This window comes from Pristis pectinata, chromosome 8, assembly GCF_009764475.1.
Source record: "Pristis pectinata isolate sPriPec2 chromosome 8, sPriPec2.1.pri, whole genome shotgun sequence".
Taxonomy (NCBI): domain Eukaryota; kingdom Metazoa; phylum Chordata; class Chondrichthyes; order Rhinopristiformes; family Pristidae; genus Pristis; species Pristis pectinata.
This window is the reverse complement of record NC_067412.1, coordinates 51,644,334-51,661,830: the sequence shown is the minus strand read 5'-3', so window position 1 is coordinate 51,661,830 and position 17,497 is coordinate 51,644,334. Positions and strand designations below refer to the sequence as shown.

Here is a 17,497-nt window from a genome sequence, read left to right as displayed (position 1 = left end):
GAGTGCAGAAAAGATTTAAAAGGATGTTGCCAGGACTCAAGGGACTGGGTTATAGGGAGAGGTTGGCCAGGCTAGAATTTTTTTCCTTGGAGCATAGGTGACTGAGGGATGATCTCATCAAGGTGTATAAAATCATGAGGGGCATAGATACTGTGAATACACACAGTCCTTACCCAGGGATGGGGAATCAAGAACTAGAGGGGTTAGGACAACTGTGAGAGGGGAAAGATTTATAGGAACCTGAGGGGCAACTTTTTCCACATAGAGGGTGGTACATATATTGAACAAGCTGTCAGAGGAAGTAGTTGAAGTAGGTACAATCACAACATTTAAAAGACATTTGGACGTGTACATGGATAGGAAAGGTTTAGAGAGATATGGGTCAAAACTAGGCAAACAGGACTAGCTTAGATGGGCATCCTAGTCAGCATGGCCAAGTTGGGCTGAAGGGCCTGTTTCCGTGCTGTATGACTCTATGATTCTATAACTGAACAAAACAATCACACTGTTGCCTATCTAACATTGTATATAGTTCCAGTATAATCTCCTTGTTTTATATTTTATGCCTCAGCTAATAAAGGAAAGCACACACATGCCTTATCAACCACCTTATTGACCTGTCTACTTCCTCTAAAGAAAGGACGGCACTATGGTGCAGCTAGTAGAGCCGCTGTCTCACAGTTCCAGTGACCTGGGTTCGATCCTGACCTGGGGTGTCGTCTGCATAGTGTTTGCACATTCTCCCAATGACTGCGTGAGTTTCCCCTGGGTTCTCTGGTTTCCTCCCACATCCCAAAGACACGCAGGTTAGAACGTTAAACCACCTCTGTAAATTGCCCTCTGTGAGTCAGTAAGTGGTGGAACATGTTAAATTCAAGTTTATTGTTGTCGTCGGCACACATACACAGGGTATAAATACCATGGAAATTAACCTTTTTGCAGCAGCAGCATAGTACGTTGCGAGACGAGATAAACATAAATTCACATAAACTTAAATTAACATAAATTATGCATAATCTGGGGGTAGTTGATGAGAATGTGGGGTGAATAAAACTGGATTAGTGTCAATGGGTGTTTAAGAGTTGGTGTGGACTCTGTGGAGCAGAGCACCCATACCCATGCTGTATGACTCCATGACTCTATCTGCGGACATACACTGCAAGGTCCATATGTTTCTCAATACATCCCATTCATTGTATATTCCCTTGCTTTGCTGCACCTCCCCAAATCCATGACCACACACTGCTTTGCATTATATTCCTTCTTTGCTCAATTAACCAGGCCACATATATCCTCCTGCAGTGTGAAACTTTCTTCCTTTATGTTAACCATATGGCCATTTCTTGTACCATCCATAAACATTTTGATCGTGCCACTATATTTAGGTCCAAAGCATTAAGCAATGGACTGAGCATGGAGCCATATAGAACCCCTTTTGTGGTTTCTCCCCCTACTCTCCACATCTATAATGGGCCAGTAATTGAATTATTGCTGGCTGTCCAGAATTCCTGACAGGGAATTTTAAATAAATAACAAATCAGAAATCCTTAACCTGTGGAGAAATATTTGTGAGATTATTGTGAGAATGTAACAGCCGACACCCAGATACCCTTCCCTTCTCTGTACCCTCACTGCTACAAGTTGAGCCCTGTGGATATTCACGACAGTTCTGGGGTCCACTCCACTGAAGATCCAAATGCAGCACGACTTCCATGACTGACCAAGTCCCTGATCCAGGACTAGAGCCGGTTGTGACCAAGAGGACCGACTGTCAAGGAAAAACTTCACTGCCATCAACAATAGAAACTGCAGCTTCTGCTTTGATTTAACATTGTTTTGCACTTTCCCTTGTCTGCAGACAGACCTGAGTCAACAGGACTTAAATTCCCTCTTCCCCTCTCCCATCTGATATCTGCATGAGCTGTTTCATACAATTTTTAAAGATAGGAAAGATGTAATTTTCAATTACGTTCCAGGTGATCATATATTATTTCAGTAGTTACAACAGCGCCAATTTTATTTCAATAAAGTTTTTAATGTGATGACAGGTCAGGGGAATTACACACTCACAACAGGATATATTTTAGCTTCCCAGCACTTGCTTTCTGCTGTTGCAACAAGCTCAACTCACACCATGTGGTGGCATTTCTAAAAGCTTCTTTGGACAAAACTCAGATATAATGGGCCTTTATTTTATGACAGCTTGTGAATATTACAGCTCTACAAATACTCAGGGGATTAGACTCATTCACCCTGTTCTCTTTTCTGTCTCTCTCTCTCTCTCTCTCTCTCTCTCTCTCTCTCTCTCTCTCTCTCTCTCTCTCTCTCTCACACACACACACACACACACACACACACACACACACACACACACACACACACACACACACACACACACACACACACACACACACAGTTTGTACATTCACAGTACCTTGGCTCTCCCAAAGCACATTGGGATGTTATACTTTTGATCAGTTTCTAGAACTGTTCACTCTTGTTGCACAGCCCCATAGTCCCATTAATTTATAGACTGTAAACCACTTGTTCTGCAACACCGCTGCTCCCTCCAGTCACAAACACATCTGCCAACTATTATCGTTTGCTACCTGCCACTAAGCCAGTTTAGATCCCATCCAACATTCTCCCTTGGATCCCACAGGCATTTACTTGTTTGATCAGCCTGTCAAGTGGGACCTTGTCAAATACCTTTCTAAAATCTATGTTGATGACATCAAATGCATCTCTCTCATCAACCCTCCCTCAACAAATGCAATCATTGGTCAGACATGACCTTCCTTTAACAAATCCACGTCAACCTCCTTGATTAGTCTGTGCCTTTCTAAATGGTTTACACTGTCCTTTACCAAGGATTCCAGTAATTTGCCCACCAGTGAAGTGAAATGAACTGGCCTGTATCGTTCTATCTCTTCCTCCCTTTTCAAACACTGGTACAATGTCAGCAATCCTCCAATCCTCAGGCAACACTGCTGTAACCGGGAAGAATTGTTCTTAGAGCCTTCATAATTTCCGCTTATTTTTGTGGACTGGGATATATCTCCTGCAGGCTTGGCACTTTATGTATTTTAAAAGATGCTGAACCTATTAATACTTTCTCTTTCGCCATGTTTACTCAAATTTACTATGTCACATTTTGCTCAGTCAATGGCAAAATTGTCATCATCCTGTTCTTGTATAAGAACCTTACTCACATCCTCCGCACAGGTTCTCCTCTCAGTTCCTTAAACAGGTACTTCGCTATCCTCTTACTTGTTATTCACTTTAAAAACACCTTTGCAATTTCTTTGCCAATATATTTTCATACCTTCTCTTTACTTTCCTAATTCCCTTTAAATGCTACTCCAGTACTTCATAAGTTTTCCTGTTTCTATTGTATTAGGGCTGGGTAACTGATCTAAACTTTTGTATGCCTTACCCTGCCCCACGTTATTCAGGGTCTCTACTCTCTATGTGTGGCCATTTTTTGTTGGACCATGGAGACACAAGAGAGACTGCAGCTGCTGGAATCTAGAGCAACACACAAAAAGCTGGAGGAACTCAGCAGATCAGACAGCACCAAGCATTCTGACCATGTTTACCCTGAACCCCCTTGAATCTCCTGATTAAATGCCTTCTAATTGGTTTTTACCTTCAAGTTGCTCTTTCCAGTTCACTTCCCTGTCTAGTTTCCCATCTGCATCTCTGACCTTGGGCACTGTGTGGAGTTTGCTTGTTCTCTCTGTGATCTCAGGTGTTTTAGTTTCCTCCCACACCCCAAAGACGTGCAGGGTTGGTTAATTGACTGTTGTGAATTAACTCTTAGCATAGATGATTGGCAAAAGATTTAAAGGGCAGTTGATGGGCACATGTGAGAGAGACTAGGCAGATGGAGTACAGGGAAATAAGGAGAGCCGGAACGAGATGGATGGGATTGCTTCGTTGGAAGCCAGTATGCACTCCATAGGCTAACCAGTCTCTCTCTGTGTCAAAGGAAGACAAAATAACATCAGCGGGACCTTGGAAATGCTCCCTGCTCTTAGTTGTAAAGTGATCACAAAGGTTTAGGTACATGCACATGAGTGAGGCGTGTAGGTCTCAGTGTAAGGTCTTATCCATAGGAAGAGACAGTGAGAGGGTCATAGGGTCATATAGCATGGAAACAGGCCCTTCAGCCCAACTGGTCCATGCCGACCAAGATGCCCCAACCAAGCTAGTCCCATTTGCCCACATTGGGCCAATAACCTTCTAAACTTTTCCAATCCATGTACCTGTCAACTGTCTTTTAAAAGTTGTTGTTGTACCTGCTTCAACCACTTTCTCTGGAAGCTTATTCCACATACGTACCACCCTTTGTGTAAGAAAGTTACCCTTCAAGTATCTGTCAAATTTTTCCCCTCTCACCTTAAAGCTATGCCCTCTAGTTCTTGATTCACCAAACCTGTGAAAAAGACTTGAGTGCATTCACCTTATCTTCACCCTCATGATTTTATACACCTCTATAAGACCACCTCTCAGTCTCCTATGCTCTAAGGAAAATAGTCCTAGCCTGTTCAACCTCTCCCTATAACTCAGTCCATTAAGTCCTAGCAACATCCTTGTAAATCTTTTCTGCACTCTTTCCAGTTCAATAACATCTTTCCTATAGCAAGGTGACCAAAACTGAAGACAATACTCCAAGTCTGGACTTTGTGCTCAAATCCCACCAATGGGGCTCAAACACACAATCACCTGACCCAGAGTGAAAGTAGGACTGTGGAGCCCAGATGATAAAATGACACCGGTCTGAAAACCTAGCCTATAACATTTACAAATTAATGGAAAAAAAACCAGAAAATCAACCAGGAAATGTCCCTGGATAACATGTTAGAAAGGGTGCAGAAATGATTCACGAGGATGTTACCAGGACTGGAAGACTTGAGCTACAAAGAGAGACTGGATAGAACTGGGACTGTTTTCCTTGGAGTGTAGGAGGATGAGGTGTGACAATCTAGAGGTAAATAAAATCATGAGGGGCATAGATAAGTTGACTGTTTGCAGTCTTTTTCCCAGGGTAGGTGAGTCGTAAACAAGAGGGCATAGATTTAAGGTGAAAATATACATTTTGGTTGGCATGGACATGTATAAGCCAAAGATCCTTTCTCTGTGCTGTGACTCTCCGAGAGGGGAAAGATTTAAGAGGGATCTGACGCACAGCTTTTTCACACAGAGGGTGGTGGGTATGTGGAACGAGCTACCAGAGAAGGTGGTGGAGGTGGGTAGAATTACAATATTTAAAAGACACTTAGGTGCATGGATAGGAAAGGTTTAGAGAGATATGGGCCAAACACAGGGAGTGGTACTAGCTCAAGCAGACTATTTGGTCAGCATGGATGAGTTGGACCGAAGGGCCTGCTTCCGTGCTGTATAACTCAATGACTCAATAACATTAATTCAGGAGCAGAAGATACAAAACTATGTCTTCTGTGTATAAACCCTATTGAGATATGTTTTACCAGTGTATAAATATCAGCTTTTCTATAGGTCTTTATGAATGATCTAAATAAAATAATCTCAAAAGTTTAAATGCATTTTAATTTTCAAGTTTTTTGTTAATCCATGCAGGAGGTTTGTGTTTTAATTGATCTGCTGTGGGTTTGTTTAAGATGCCTAATAGAGATTTTTTTCCCTTAGTGACAGGGCATTCTTAGTGTTCACCCATTCACACTACTCAGGGAATCCCAAAGACATCAGCAAAAACTGTCTGTTTTTAGGGAACATCCAATGTTATCCCCAGCAACTTCCAATAATAGAAAGCCATAATATGAGGGTGCAGATATTGGCCACCAGCGAGTTGCTGAATACAAATGAAATATCTCTTACTTTAATCTAAAATTGCTTCGTAACAATATTCTGGAGCAAAACAAGTGATTCTCCACAAATGTTAACCAAGCAGTGCAGGACTTTGTACATAACTTAGACAGTGGGCTGAATCAAATTAGTCTTAATTAAGCATATTGAAACTACTGCATTACTTATTTTTTCACTCCCAATAATTGGAAGGATTGTATCATTCCTTATTATTATTCCTTATTATCCCCTCATCATTATATATAGGGAGAATAATGCTGGACCCCACAGCATCCGGTGACCCTGTGATCTCTGTCTTGGAGGCTGACATCAGAAAATTCTTCAAGAGGGTGAACCCTCGCAAGGCGTCATGTCCCAATGGTGTACCTGGCAGGGTACTGAAAATCTGTGCCGACCAACTGCCTCCAAGACAGAGATCACAGAGTCGCCAGATGCTGCGGGGATTCGCACAGGTCTAGTGTTGTTCTCCCTATATATAGTAATAAGGAAAAGTAATAAGGAATGATATAATCCTTCCAATTATTGGGCGTGAAAAAATCTCTCACTGCTGCAGTCAGAGGTTCCCACCTGCTTCAAAAGGGCATCAATCATACCGGAAGAGTAGGGTGAGCTGCCTCAATAACTATTGCCCAGTATCACTCACATCTACTGTGATGAAGTGCGTTGAGAGGTTGGTCGTGGCTAGAATTAACTCCTGCCTGAGCGAAGACCTGGACCCATTGCAATTTGCTTAGGCTTCTCCTGGGTGCTCCAGTTTCTTCCCACAACCCAAAAACATGTAGGTTGGTAAGTTAACTGGTTAATAAATTGCCTCTGGTCTGTAGGTCAGTGGTAGAATCTAGGCAGAGTTGAAGAGAATGTGGGAAGAATAAAATGGGATTAGTGTCAACTTAGAGTAAATGGGTGTTTGATGTTGCTGTGGACTTAGTGGACTGTTTTTGTGCTACCTGAATCCATGACTAAGACAACTACATTTTTTTGTTGGATAAGACTATTATGGGATGGAGGCAGATAAAGATAAGGTGTGAGGTAAAAATCAGCCAAAACAGAACTTATTTTCTCATGGAGTTGAATGTCCTACTTTACTTCAACATGCATTCATCTGTAGAGTCTAACAAGATTTGGGAAGTAGAAATGTTGCCTGTCAATAAATGTACCAGATGTACAGACTTCAGGCAAGCCTTTCTTTTGGGAGGCATGGTAGCTGTTAGTGCGATGCTATTACAGCACCAGCAATCGGGTTTCGATTCCCGTTGCTGTCTGTAAGGAGCTTGTATGTTCTCCCGTGTCTGCGTGGGTTTCCTCCGGGTGCTCCGGTTTCCTCTCACATTCCAACGATGTACAGGTAGGTTAATATGGGTTTAAAATGGGCGGCGTAGACTCATTGGGCTGGTAGGGCTTGTTACCACGCTGTAAATAAAATTTAAAAAAAATTCTTAATGTGTCAACTGACATCTGCATGAAGCTCCCTTCCTTGCACTTTCAATGCTCACCAATTCAGAACAGGCATCTTCTCAAACCACAAGCACAAAACTTCTTACACTGAAGCAATGACATGCTCTGTTCTAAAAATGTTTAACTGAAGCATGTAATAAAATAAATATTGACCAGACTATAATTAGTAGACTAGTGGTTGTTCAAGTTACAGCAATGACCTTCAGTTGACATTAATAATTCCAAAGTGAGAGAGTAAATATTGGCAGCTATGCACTCAAAGGAGTCCAATGTCAGAATTCACAGAACCCAATGCTCAGAAGCCTTGTTCTTCATGAGCTTTGGGATATATTGAACCCATTTAGAGTTGTGCTTAACGTCTTGAATGAACTCTGGAGTTTGGAGGCCAATATATCGAGGGAATCAATATATAGAGGGAACTATTAGAGAGGGTGCAACACAGGACCTTCTCCTGGGAAATGAGGTAGGGCAAGTGGCAGAAGTGTCTGGCAGTGAGCACTTTGGATCCAGTGACCATTATTCTCTTAGTTTTAAAATTGTTATGGAGAAGGATACGACCAGTTCACAGGTTACAATCCTGAACTTAGGCAGAGAAAATTTTGGAACCATTAGGCGGGATCTTGTAGAGGTTGATTAGGTGAGATTGTTTGCAGGGAAAGGAGCGTCTGCCAAGTGGGAGGCCTTTAAAGGTGTGGTGTCAAGAGTTCAGGGTCTGCATGTTCATGTTAGGGTGAAGGGCAAGGCTGGCAAGTTTAGGGAACCCTGGTTGATGAGAGGTATTGAAGCTCCGGTTAAGAAAAAGACAGAGACATACACTTCTCATAAGCAACTGGGAACTAGTGAATCTCTTAATTACTATAAGAAGCCCAGGAGTGCACTTAAGAGAGGTTGGGAGGGCATAAAGAAGATATAGGAGGGATCTGGCAGGCAAAATCCCAAGAGATTCAACAGGTATATTAAGAGTAAAAGGGTGGCTAGGGTGAGAATAGATCCCCTTAAAGATCAGCACCGCTGTCTGTGTGTGGAACCAAAGAAACTGGGTGAGATTTTTAATGAACTCCCAGTTTTTACTATGTAGAAAACAATGGAAATGGGGTAAATGAGTGGTGTTGTCCTGGACCACAAATAAATTAGCAGGGAGGATGTATTATAGGCCTTAAAGTGCATTGAAGTGGATAAATCTGGGACCTTTGTTGCTTGTAATTTATATAAATGATTTGGATGTGAATGTAAAAGGCATAATTAGTAAGTTTGCCAATGATACTAAAATAGGTGGTGTTGTAGATAGCGTAGAAGGTGTGAAAAATTACAGGGGGATCTTGATCAACTAAGTATGTGAGCTGAGGATTGGCAAATGGCTTTCAATCAAGATAAATGTGAGGTATTGCATTTTGGGAGATCAAACCAGGGTAAGACTTATACAGTGAATGGTAGGATCCTGGGGAGTGTTATGGAACAGGGGGACCTGGGAGTGCAAGTGCATAGTTCACTGAAAGTGGCATCACAGATAGATGGGGTGGTGGGGGTGAAGAAGGCGTTTGGCATGGTGCCCTTCATCAGTCAGGGCATTGAGTATAGGAGTTGGGAAGTTATGTTGCAGTTATATAAGACGTCAGTGAAGCCACACTTGGAGTATTGTGTACAGTTTTGGTCACACTGATATAGGAAACTAGAAAGAGTGCAGAAAAGAGTTACCAGGATGTTGCCTGGTCTTGGGGATCTGAGTTACATGGAGAGGTTGCGTTGATTAGGACTCCATTCCCTGGAAAGTAGGAGATTGAGGGGAGACCTGATAGAGGTATACAAGGTCATGAGGGACATAGACAGTGAAAGCACATAGTCTTTTTCCCAGGGAGCGGGTGCTAAAAACAAGAGGGCATAGGTTTAAAATCAGAGGCAAGAGATTTAAAAGGAGCATCAGGGTAGCTTCTTCTACGCAAAGGTGGTGCATATTTGGAAGGAGCTCCCAAAATAGCACATTAGCAATATTTAAAAGCCATCTAGATAAGTACATGGATAGGAGAGGTTTAGAAGACCAAATGTGGGCAGATGGGACAATCCCGCTGGGCAACACAATTAGCATGGATGAGTTGGGCCGAAGGGCCTGCTTCTGTGCTGTATGACTGTACGACATGCAATTTTGCTTCCACTCAGTATCATTGGAGAATAGCCAACCTGCAGTCTTGTTGGTAGGAACGTTACAATTAGTCCACAGGAAAGCTGTCCCTCCAAATAATGGTTGCCCAACAGGTAACAAAGCCATCTTTTGACAAAAATTAATCACAATGGTCAGAAACTAGCACACTGGTAAAACTTGTTTTACTGAGGATTTTCTTTTGCTGACATTGCTCCTCATTTGACTACAGTAGCCTAGGTGACAGCTACCTTCTGCTCCAGTCTGAATACAATAAGTACTAAATATTTTTCAATCAAGTTCCCTTTTGTCAATGAGAAAACCCTGACTGGAGTGGCTCAGCTCCTGACCCTAGCCAACCAGACTCAACCAGGGGGAATAACTGTGGGTGTTTGCATAAGTAATGGGGCTTTCTCTTACTTCAGGCTGTTACTTCAGGATACCTGAAAAATAAGCCCAATGAATTTTGCAGGGGATTGAGTGTGCAGGAAAACTGAACACATTGATGCCAACTTTGCACCTGAAATGGACAGTCATGTACCGACTTCCACCCCAGGATCACAGCTTGGTACGGCAACTGCTCTGCCTAAGACTGCAAGAAACTACAGAGAGTTGTGGACACAGCCCAGTCCATCACGAAAACCAGCTCCCCCCCCCACTCCCTCCATGGACTCTGTCTACACTTCTTGCTGCCTCGGGAAAGCAGCCAGCATAATCAAAGACCCATACTACCCTCAAGGTTGTCTGTTCTCCCCCCTTCCATAGGGCAGAAGATACAAAAGCTTGAAAACACACACTACCAGGCTCAAAGACAAGCTTCTATCCTACTGTTATAAGCCTATGGAAATGACCTCTTGTATGATAAAGATGAACCAATGACCTCACAGTCTACTTCATCATGGCCCTTGCACCTTGTTGTCTGCTTGCACTGCACTTTCTTTGTAGCTATAACTGTAACACTGTATTCTGCATCATGTTATTGTTTTTCCCTTGCACTAACTCAATGTACTGACATTTTGAAACTATCTGTATGGATGGCATGCAAAACAAAGTTTTTCGCTGCATCTCGGTACATGTGACAACAATAAACTAATTACCAAGTGGGCAAAGGAGAAATGAGTTTTCTTGTAGGAGTGAAAGAGTGTGGACACCAAACTGGCAGATCAGTGGCTGATCAATGAGAGCACAGTGAAGTAGACAGCAGTGTCACAGTGACAAGAGCATTGAGCTGCTCAGGTAGAGTTGGGAGAAAAACTCTACAACCTCCTGGAATTTGCACCACAGACGCACCATGTAGTCCAAATTCAGAGATAACTGCAGATATCATCAAATCATAATGGCAAAGGCCAAAAGGTCAATTTATACTGAGAAAATTCAGCAATGATTGAGACAATAGGTAGCATGACTTGTGGGAAGGAAAGCCTGGCCATGCATGGGATATTTATTACTGGTCATTTTAATTACTTCATTGTGTCTTCTCACCTTTAGCTCATTAGCAGATGAGCAGGCTCTTGATCCAGACCAGTAACTGCAAGCGGACAATTTATAGAATTATGACATGTTTACGACTGTAATGTAACATGAAGCTTTGCAGTCAGTTAATCAGTGATTCTAATAATTTGCATGCAAACAGAGTTCAATGCAGCAAATTATCCCAAAGCACTCCACAGGATAACGATGCATTATCAGGGAATAAGGCCAATGAAAATGTTCCATGTGAGCTTTTCAGTTGCTTGAGAGTTATTTGTGGCAGCTTCATCCTTTGTTAATGGCTAGAGAATGTCAGCAGGGTCAAAGCTGCTTCCCTCCCCATACATGGAATTCTTCGCACTTTAGGAGCGCAACCATTTAATGTCCAACCTTGCTAGAAGATGCAGATAGCAGTGGACTCAGCCCAATATATCACAGGCTTATCTCTCCCCATCATCGGCAGTACCTACATGAGCCACTGCCTCAAATAGGAAACATCTATCATCAAAGATCCCCACCATCTGGGCCATGCCATCTTTCCGCAGCTACCATTGGGCAAGAGGTACAGAAGCCTGAAGTCCCACACCAGCAGGTTCCAGAACAGCTACTTCCCTTCAACTATTCAGTTCTTGAACAAACCTGCAGCAACCCTAATCACTACTCAGTATAACAATAGTATGACCATTTTGCAAAACAGTGGACCTTTTTTGTTCTAATTATGTTCTTTCTTGTATAAGTTTGTGTAATTTATGCTTGTGAATAATGTGTATCTGATGCTATGTGCCTGTGATGCTGCTGCAAAGTGTTTGCATGCACGTACTTGTGCATATGACAATCAACTTGACTGTGACTTTAACTTTGGACTTCTCTCCCTTGCTTTTGAGTGAAGACACTTCAGACTGATGTTGTTGGATGCAAGAGTCACAGAGTCACACAGCACATGAAACAGGCCCTTTGGCCCACCATGTTCATGCCGACCTTTTTTCCATCTTCACTAATCCCAATTGCCCACATTAGGACCATATCCTTCTATTCCTTACCTATTTAAGCATCTGTCTAAATTTCTCTCAAATGTAGTGATTGTGTCTGATTCTACCGGCTCCTCTGGCAGTGCGTTCAGTGATATCAACCACTTCTCTGTGTGAAAAAACTTACCCCTCCGATCCTCTTTAAAACTCCTTCCTCCCACCTTAAACCCATGCCCACTTGTTTTTGACATCCCTACTATGGGAAAAAGATTTTGACTATTTAAAGGGCCAAAACCTTCTTGTGATATACAACATCATATCAGATGGAATAAATTCTGCCTTGCTCGCTTGATTCATTTCATGACAACTTCAGCAATGCTCTCGTCATAGGCTGGTAGATTGGGTGGATGACCTTACTTGGTTTATTATTCCAATACAGAGTCAATCAACAGATTTCATTCAAATAGTGACTGTGCCTCAACAATACTTCATTGTATGAAGCGATCTGGAACATGATGAGGTTTTAAAGGTGCAATTTAAATTTAATTTGTTTTCTCTCTCTTTATCACCACTGTAGAAGAAGATGGAGTAAAAGTCAGCTCCTTAAATTGGATGCAACTTCAAGCACTGCAGGATGTGAGAACCTCTCACGGATGATCAAGCCTCTTCGCTACCTCCTGGATCAGGTGTTCTCCAGGTGCCCCGATCCAATGTCTAATGATAAAAAAGCAAGTCCCACGGGCAATAATTATTTTGTGATATAAATACTGTGGATGGAGATCAACCAACCTGAGAATCACACGTCAGCACAGGCCTGTGGGAAAGCCACAGCTCAAAGGCATTCAAGAGTCCCAGAGGACTCAAGTACGAGTGTCAGGGTTGCAGACTTTCAGCCGATTCAGAGTAATCGTGTTGTTAAGGTGGTTCCCACCAGCTTTAAATGTCAACAAGACTGTGGAAGAGCTCGCACCTGGGTGGGGAAGATGTGGGGAGAGGGGCAGGTCGCATATTAGCTGAAGATGGTGAGTCGGAGGTCAAAGGGCCTGTTGCTGTGCTGTACAATTCTGTGTTCTAAGGAGGAGAAGAGGTAGGAAGGGCACAACAGTACAAGTATAAAATGAAGAAGAAGAGATGGCACTGTACCAAGAACGTGGCATAGAACATAGAAGAGCGCAGCACAGGAACAGACCCTTCAGCCCACAATGTTATGCCGAACTAATTAAACTAGTAATTGAAATCCTAACTAAACTAATTCCTCCTGCCTACACAAGTCCATATTCATCCATTCTCTGCATACTCATGTGCCTATCTAAGGACCTCTTAAACACCTCTATCGTATTTGCCTCCACCACCACCACTAGCAGTGCATTCCAGGCACCCACCATTCTCTGTGTAAAAAACTTTTCATGCACATCTCCTTTGAACTTTCCCCCTCTCACCTTAAATGCATGCCCTCTAGTATTAGACATTTTGCCCCTGGGAAAAAGTTACCAGCTGTGTACTCTATCTATGCCCCTCATAACCTTATAAACTTCTGCTGGGTCTCCCCTCAGCCTCCACCGCTCCAGGGAAAACAACCCAAGTTTGTCCAGTCTCTCCTCATAGCACATGCTCTCTAATCCAGGCTGGTAAACCTCTTCTGCACCCTCTCCAAGCTTCCACATCCTTCCTATAATAGGGCGACCAGAACTGAATGCAATATTCTAGATGTGGCCTTACCAGAGTTTTATAAATCTGCAGCGTAACTTCCTGACCCTTGAACTCAGTGCATTGGCATTAGTTGCATTAGTGGCATTAGTTCTTCAGGAGAGGCGCCTGCTGTCTTTGTGCAGGATAACAGCATGACCCTTCCCTTGACACCCACTCCACTGCCCTGGTTGTTGCTACTGTCCAGGTGTTACTGTTGATCTGCATCTCACCTCTATCCGTCCATCACACCCTGTAACACCCTTGCTTATCAAATTCTATCCAGCTCAGTGCTGAAGTGATGCTCAGACTCAAACTTCTAACGAGGGGCTCCCAGTTTTCAATCAGCCGATGTGTCTGAATATGCCTCCTGACATCACTTTTGAATGACTAAGTTCTAATTTTAAGAACAAAGCCTTCTGTGCTAGATAATCAAATGCTGAGAAACCCTGGCTTTTAATGTGAATATTACTGGAGTAATTTATATAATCCCTTAATCGCCTACTCTCCATTGTTCCCTGTGCAGCACGGTGGGACACCTTGAGGTCACAATCAGCATTTTATAACCGGACTGTTGCAAACGTCCCACTGGTTCACTAATGTGTCATTGCTAACTGGTCTGGCCTATGGGCACAGTGACTCTATAACTATTTAAGTAAATGCACGCTGGAAATAGCATCAAGAGTTAAAAACAGGCATCTGAAATCACAAGACTAGCTGCCAATATTATATAATAACTTTCTCTCTCCTCCTGATCCACCCAGTTCCTCCTACACCCACCCCACCGCCCCGTCACCCTGTTTCTTTCCCCTCCTCCACCCACTCCGTCTGCCCATCACCCACACACTCCATCACTGAGTCCCGTCCCCCTACTGTTCCCATCTACCCACCCCATCTTCCTTTGGTTCGAGGCTCCACCTTCCTCCCCGATCAGGTTCCATCGTCTGCAGCCCTGTGTCACCTCCACCTGTCACCTCCCAGCCTCTGTCGCTATTTCCACCCTTCCCTCCTCCATCTGCCTATCACCCCTCCTCACCTGGATCCACCTACCACCTGCCAGCTCTTGCTCCACCCCCTCCCCCTCACCTCTTTAAACTGGCCATCTCCCCTCTATCTTTCAGTCCAGATGAAGGGTCTTGACCCGAAACATCAACTGTCCATTTCCCTGCAGAGATGCTGCCTGACCCGTTCAGTTCTTCCAGCAGTTTGTTTCTTGCTCCATATTCCAGCATCTGCAATCTCTTGTGTCTCTATATAATAACTTTATTCCTTGCATTTCTTGCCCATATTCATACATATTGCACACAGAGTCAGAGGTATCATTATTTATTCAGCGAGTGTATAATTCTCCCACAGATACATCAGATCACAGTATTTTTAGTGCAATATGTTTTCCTGCCCCTTCAGCAGGGTGACAGTGGTAACTTCATTAGAATGTTTTACCTCAGGTAAGTGATTACTTATAATTGGAGAGTGTCTCTTGCATCAAATCAGACACAGCTGCTGCTGAGATAACCCTGGATGTAATGCACTCAGATTCATGGATATCAGAGCCATGCTCGTTATTTCATTCGCCTCCAGATCACACCAAGAATACCATTTGCATTATCTCAGGAACAGCCATCAAGAACTGCAATTTGTTAAGTCTTACCTGTGGTAAGTTTCCTGCAGTCACAAGGAATTAAAAAAAAATCTTTCAACAATGCTGCTGAGCAGAAAGATGCAATCTGCAGGCAATGATCCAGAGACGATCGGCAAAGATGGCACACTCTCACCCTCTTGTGTTCAGTCAACAGAGCAAGCTATATACAGCTAACACCAGAGGCTGTATTCAGTCAGATACAACCTAAAAAAACAAACTGTAATCGTAACTGGCCTTTCAACATATATACTACACATAGTGAAGGACTTTGCTCTCATTATATAGATATCTGTGACAACATGATGCATGGAAAAACTTGGCATTAAATCAGTAAGTCTCGCTTGATGTGATCCATTTTCTCCCCCCCCCCCCCCCCCCCGTTACATTAGTTCAGAATGTTCATTCATATTAAAGAGCTGATGCATTGCTCTCAAAATAGTATCAACTGGTAATGTAATTTTAAAACTGGTATAATTACATGAAATTTATATTATCTATACATACACACATTACCGAATGCTCCCATGCCTGTTGTTACTGCCAGTCAGCTAGTCACTTGACCAGACACAAGCAAATCAGATGTGGGGCTTGGCTATTGGTGTGCCAGCTTTCTGTCATGTTCTGTCTCTCTCCTCCCAGCACAGGCTTTCCTGAACACAGACCTGTTCTGTTTATTTATTTATTCTGGTTTTTATATATGCAATGTGTGTGTGTGTGCGTGTTCATATAAATCTGTGCAGCCAATGTTATTTGTGCAAAGTCACCTTTGAAAAGGAACAAAAGATCTGTTGGGAAACTGAAAGCAAAACCAAAAGAATTCCTTTTGTAGGAGAAGCAACCAGAGGAAACAATCCTCTGGGCATTCCGCGACGGAGCAGACAGGCACGAGGCAACAAGACAGTATTTGCGACCTTTAATGGTGTCTTTGACAACACAAAGCACAAGGAGGAACTATGACAATTAGCTGTGGCCGTAATTTTGGCTGCTCTGAGATGAGATTACATCAAGTGAGAGCATTGCAGGGAGCTACTGTATGAGTGGAAGCCACTGCAGGGGCAATAGGGATAGGAGCGCCTGGTGTGAGTGACTCGAGTCCTCTTTCTGTGCCAAATCCCTGGAAAGGTAAAAGGATAGTATCATGAAATTCCTAAATTTAACTGGTTCACTAATGTCCTCTACTATGCTTAGCTGAGGCACACTGAAAGGTGGTTGGCTCTTTACTGCCCTCTGAACTGGCTGCAAACTAGACACTTTAAGAAGGGAAGCAGAGAGTGGATCTGAAGTGTAGGTGCTGGCAGTGGAAGAAGGTGGGTCAGTGTGTTCCACAGGGCTTGGTGCCGAGGCCACTACTGTTCACTGTTAATGTCTGGGATCAAGAAAGCAATTTCTACACTTGCAAATGGTACCAAATTAGAGGATAGGTGAGGTGTGGTCAATACGGGGGAGCACAGGAACACATGAGGGGAGGACATGAATAAATTTGTGGAATTAGCAAATGAATTTCAACAAAATTAAATGTGAGACAGTACATTTTAAGAGGAAGAATTGGGGGGTGGGGGTGCAGGCAGATCACATTATTTGGAAGAGGGTCTAGCCCTTGCTGGGGTAGAGGCTCTCAGATTACAGCCACACTAATCGTTACAAGTTGAACTGCAGGTTTTCAAGGTGGGGGAGAAAAGGAAAACAAGCACAAGGGTTTATTTCTCAAGAGAGAATTGAAAACTCAGAAAGTTATGCCTGTGTGGAGCCTTGGTTAGATCACACTTAGATTTTATACAATATGGAACAGTACAGCTTTTCAGCTCACCATGTGTGTGCCAGCGAAGATACCAATTTAAACTAATCCCATCTGCCTGCACATGGTCTATATTCCTCCATTCCCTGCCTGTTCATGTGCCCACCTAAATGCCTCTTAAACATTGCCATTGTATCTGCTTCCAACACCTCTCCTGACAGCATGTTCCAGGCACCTACCACTCCCTGCACAAAAAACTTGCCACGCAAATCTCCTCGAAACTTTTCACCTTAAAGTTATGTTCTCTAGTATTTGACATTTCCGCCTTGGGAGAAAGGACTCTGACTCTCTACCCTTTCTATGCCTCTCATAATTTTACATAATTCTATCAGGTTGCCCCTCAGCCTCCAACACTCCAGAGAATACCATCCAAGTTTGTAAGACATGACTTCTTGTGCACAAAGGCATGCTGACTATCCATAATAAGTCCATCTTTTACCAGATGTCAGTAATTCCAATCCTTAAGAATCTTCTCCAGTAACTTCCCTACTGCTGATGTA

At 43.0% G+C, this 17,497-nt stretch overlaps 1 protein-coding gene across 1 annotated transcript in view; it reads right to left on the bottom strand.

Moving 5' to 3' along the window:
- LOC127573072 (muscleblind-like protein 3) overlaps window positions 1-15,390 on the bottom strand; it is a 188,138-nt gene extending 172,748 nt beyond the window's left edge. The window contains exon 1 of the mRNA XM_052020896.1: window positions 15,212-15,390. The gene's annotated coding sequence lies outside the window, so the exon portion shown is untranslated. The remainder of the gene's footprint in view (window positions 1-15,211) is intronic.
- Between the last annotated feature and the right edge of the window lie 2,107 nt (window positions 15,391-17,497).